Source organism: Pan troglodytes, chromosome 13 (genome assembly GCF_028858775.2).
Source record: "Pan troglodytes isolate AG18354 chromosome 13, NHGRI_mPanTro3-v2.0_pri, whole genome shotgun sequence".
In the NCBI taxonomy this organism is placed as follows: Eukaryota; Metazoa; Chordata; class Mammalia; order Primates; family Hominidae; genus Pan; species Pan troglodytes.
Window position 1 is genome coordinate 89,292,109 of NC_072411.2, and position 5,274 is coordinate 89,297,382.

The 5,274-nt window shown below is 32.7% G+C and overlaps 1 non-coding gene across 1 annotated transcript; it reads right to left on the reverse strand.

Moving 5' to 3' along the window:
• Positions 1 to 1,956: 1,956 nt before the first annotated feature.
• On the reverse strand, positions 1,957 to 2,063 carry LOC112208441 (U6 spliceosomal RNA). The gene has a single exon (XR_002942926.1). It is a non-coding gene; the product is annotated as a U6 spliceosomal RNA (small nuclear RNA).
• Positions 2,064 to 5,274: the final 3,211 nt, after the last annotated feature.

The window sequence follows — 5,274 nt, forward strand, 5'->3', positions numbered from 1 at the left end:
TTAAAATATTTTAATTTAGATAAAGAGATTACATGTGAGTGTTTGTTACACTGTTATGTGCTGGTGGAGATTGTGCTTCTAATTCACCCATTACCCAAATAGTGAATATTGTACCCAATAGGCAATTTTTCAGTCTTCCCTGTCCTCCCACCCTTCCCTGTTTCAGAGTAACCAGTGCCTATCACTTCCACCTTTATATCCATGTGCACCCATTGTTTAGCACTGATTTATAAATGAGAACATGTAGTATTTGATTTTCTGTTTCTGAGCTAGTTCACTTAAGATAATGGCCTCCGGCTCCATCCATGTTGCTGCAAAGGACATTCATTCTTTTTTATGGCTATGTGGTATTCCATTTTATGTGTGTATGCATGTGTGTGTGTGTATGTGTGAGTGTACATGGTATTTAATATATATATAATACATATACATATATATGTATATTACATCAATAAATACCAACATTTATTGATGTGATATGCCATATTAAATGTGACACACACACACACACACACACACACACACAGACATTTTCTTTATCCAGTCAACCATTGGATAGACACTTAGGTTGGTTCTATGACTCTCCTATTGTGAATAGTGCTGTGATGAACATACAAGTGCAGGTGTCTTTTGTATACAATAATTTATTTTTCTTTGAATAAATACCCAGTGTTGGAATTGCTGAGTTGAATGGAGTTCTATTTTCAGTTCTTTGAGATACCTCCATATTGTTTTCCGTAAAGGTTGAACTAATTCGCATTCCCACCAACAGTATATGAGCATTCCCTTTTCTCTGCATACATGCCAACATCTGTTATATTTGACTTTTAATTCTAGTCATTCTGACTGTTGTGAGATAATATCTTATTGTGGTTTTAACTTATATTTCTCTGATGTTTAATGATGTTGAACAATTTTTATGTTTGTTTTACACTTATTATTTCTTCTTTTGATAAATATCTGTTCATGTCTTTGCTAGTTTTTAATGGGGTTTGTTGTTTGTATCTTATTGAGATTTTGAATTCCTTATAGATTCTGGATATTAGTCCTTTGTGAGAGGCATAATTTGCAAATATTTCTCCCATTCTGTAGGTTGTCTGTTTACTCTGTTGATTATTTCTTTTGTTGTACAGAAGGCTTTTAGTTTAATTAAATCCCGTGTCTATTTTTATTTTTGTTTCATTTGATTTTGGGGTATTCATCATGAGTTATTTGCCTAGACCAATCTCCAGAGGAGTTTTTTTCTAGCTTTCTTCTAGAATTTGTATAGCTTCAGGTCTTACTTTTAAGTCTTTCATCCATATTGACTTAATTTTTGTATAATGTGAGAGATAAGGGTCTATCTTCATTCTTCTGCATATGGCTAGCCAATTTTCCCAACAACATTTTTTGAATAGGATGTCCTTTTCAGATTTGTTATTTTTGTCAACTTTACTGATGATCAGTTGGTTGTAGGTATGTGGCTTTATTTCTGGGTTCTTTATTCTGTTCCACTGATCTATGTGTCTATTTTTGTACCAGTACCACATTATTTTAGTTACTAAATCCTTGTAGTGTAATTTGAAGTCAGGCAATATCATGCCTCTGGATGTGTTTTTCTGGTTTAGTAATTCTTTGGCTCTTTGAGCTCTTTTTTGGTTTTGTATGAACTTTAGGACTGTTTTTTTCTAATTCCATGAAAAATGATGTTGGTAATTTGATAGGGATTGTGTTGACTCTGTGGATTATTTTGGGCAGCGTTATCATTTTAATGATATCAATTCTTCCAACCCATGAGCATGGAATGTTTTCCATTTGTTTGTCATCTATGATTTCTTTCATCAGTGCTTTGTAATTTTCTTTGTAGAAATCTTTCACTTCCTTGCTTAAATGTGTTTATAGGTATTTCATCTATTTATGACTATTGTAAATGTGATTGAGTTCTTGATTTTGGTCTCAGCCCAAATATTACTTTTTTAAAATAGGAAAAGTTTCATGAGTTTGCATATTCTCCTTGCACGGGGACCACGCTAATCTTTCCTGTATCATTCTAATTTTAGTATATGTGCTACTGAAGAGAGCACCAAACATTATTGATGTATTAAAAATGCTACTGACTTTTGTACATCAATTTTGTAAGGTTCATTTGCTCTATAGTCACTTATGTCCAGAGTTCCTTGGTTGATTTCTTGCCCCAATAATCTGGTGTTATCAGTAGGGTGTTGAGTTACTCACTATTATTTTATTGCTATGAATCTGTTTTCCTGGTCTAGTAGTATTTGTTTTATGAAACTGGATGCTCCAATGTTGGGTACATATATATTTAGAATAGCTAAATCTTCTTCTTCTATTGAACCCTTCATCATTATCTAATATCCTACTTTCTATAAATTTTACTGATATTGGTTTATAGTCTGTCTTACGTGATATGAAGATGGCTGGTCATGCTCATTTTTGTTTTCCATTTGCATAATATGTCTTTTTTTACCCCTTTACTTTGTCTGTAGTATTTAGCCAAGAGTAACTATCTTGTAGGTAGCAAGTCGTTGTGTCTTTTTTTCTTTAAAATACAATTTGCCATTTTGTATGTTTCAGGTAAAGCATTTAGGCCATTTATATTCAAGAGTAATATTGATATGAAAGGTTTTGTTCCTGTCATAGTGTTGCTAGCTAGTTGCCTTGGAGTTTCAACTGTGTAATTGCTTTATAAGAGCTGTGAGCTTTGTAGTTATGTATCCTGTTATGATAGTGAATATCATCCTTTTGTTTCCATGTTACAAATTCTTTGAGTATTTTCGTTTGACTAGTCTAATGGTAATACGTTTTCTTTGTAGTTATTTGTCTGGGAAAGACTTTAGTTTTGCTTCATTTTTGAAGCTTTGTTTGGTAAGATATGAAATCCTTGACTGGTGTTTTTTATACATAAAGAGACTAAAAATAGGCTCCTAATCTCATCTGCTTATATATATACACACATATATATATACACACATATATATATACACATATATACACATATATATACACATATATACATATATATACACATATATACATATATAAGGATATATATGTGTGTATATATATATATAATGTATGTTGTATAGGGTCTTTTGGCTTTGGTTCTGGGTACTTTCAGCAGCAAAGAGTCTCTATAAATTTCTTAGTTACAGATAGCCTTTTGTGGTGTTTTTCTCAAATACTGATTCCAGTTGTGATGTATGGGACATGTGGGCAGGCTCATAGCCTCTAGTGGAGCTAGGGTGACAGAAGTCACAGGAAGCTTATCTCATTCTCTAGTGCTGTGCACTTGTGTCAGCAGATTTTCTACTGTGTTGTGCCATTCAACCTCCAGGCCAGTAGGTGGTATTTATAGGTAAGATTTGGCTGCAGCTAATGCAGATTGGTACATATATTATCCTGTTTACTGGGAGAAACTCTCTATTGCCTTAGGAAGAGGGCTGATTTTTCTCAGATGAACACTCTTTTCCCATCTTCTCCTCCCTGGGATCCGAAGTGTCCTTTGCTCTTCTGGTAAATTCTTATTTTCCTTCTTGAATTGAAGCTCACAGACTTGATCTTTACATAGTATTTTGCTATTTCCAAGTGGTTGAAACTTGATAAAAGCCTCTAATCTTCATCTTGTTAAAAACAAATGAACAAACAAAAAACAACAAAAATATCCCACATTTGTTATTTTTTTATTTTTTTAAATGCCCATCCTATCAGATGTGAGGTGATATCTCACTATTGTTTTCAGTTTCATTTCCTTGTTGATTAGTGATATTGAGAATCTTTTCATATACATGTTGCCATTTGTATGTCTTCTTTGAAGAAATGTCTATTCATATACTTATTTTGTGTATTTTTAATTAAGTTTTATGGTTTTCTTGTATATTTTGGATATTAACCACTTATACAGTTTAGAAATATCTTCTCTCATTCTGTAGGTTGCCTTTTCACTCTGTTGATTGTTTCCTTTGTTGCACATAAACTTTTAGATTGACATATTCCAAATTGTCTATTTTTGTGTTTGTTGCTTGTGGTTTTGATGTTATATCCAACTTTTTGATGCCAATATAGTGTTATAAAGATTTGCCTTCATGTGTTCTTTTAGGAGTTTTATGGCTTTAGGTCTCATGTCTTTAATCCACTTAGACTTGATTTTTGCATATAGCATACGATAAAATTCCATTTTCATTTTTGCATGTAGATATTCAACTTTACCAAATCTATTTATGGAAAAGACTATCCTTTCCCCATTGTGTATTCTTGGTATCTTTGTTGGAGATCATTTGACTATACATGTGTGGGTTTATTTCTGGGCTCTCTATTCTATTTGATTGGATTACATGTCTATCTTTATGCCAGTACTATTCTCTTGATTACTATAGTCTTGTCATATGTATTGAATTTCAGAAGTGTGGGGCTTCCAGGATTGTTCTTTCTCAAGATTGTTTTGGCTCTATGGGATTCTTTGTTTCCATATTAAATTTAGTATTTTTTTTTCTATTTTTGAACAAAAAGTTATTGAGATTTTGATAGGGGTTGCGTTGACATTGTACATTGCTTTATGTAATAAGAACATTTTAGCAATATTAAATCTTCCAAGCCACAAACACAGTATGTCCTTCCATTTACCTATGTCTTCTTTATTCTTTGAACAATGTTTTGTAATTTTCAATATGCAAGCTTTTCACATCCCTGGATAAGTTTACCCTTAATTACTTCTTTTTGGATGCTAATGTAAATAGGACTACTTTTTAAATTTCCCTTTTAGATTTTTTTTTGTTGCAAGAAATACAACTGATATTTGTATGTTGATTTTGTATCCTGAAAGTTTACTGAATTTGTTTATTATTTCTAACAGGATTTTAAAAAGTCTTTAGAGTTTTCTGTATATGAGATCATGTCATCTGCAAACAGGGACTTAGGTTTGGGGGCACATATGCAGGTTTGTTATATGGGTAAGTTGCATGTTGCAGGGGTTGGTGTACATGCAACTTACCCATATAACTATGCTAATAAGCATAGTCCTGATAGATAGTTTTTTTTTATCCTCTACCCTCAAATAGGCCCCAGTGTATATTATTCCCTTCTTTGTCCATATGTACCCAATGTTTAGCTCCCACTTATAAGTGAGAACATGCTGTATTTGGTTATCTGTTCCTACATTAATTCACTTAGGAAAATGGCCTGCAGCTGCGTCCATGTTGCTACAAACAAAAGGCATGATGGTATTCTTTTTTTTGATGGATAGTGTTCCATGCTGTATAGGTACCACATGTACCACAT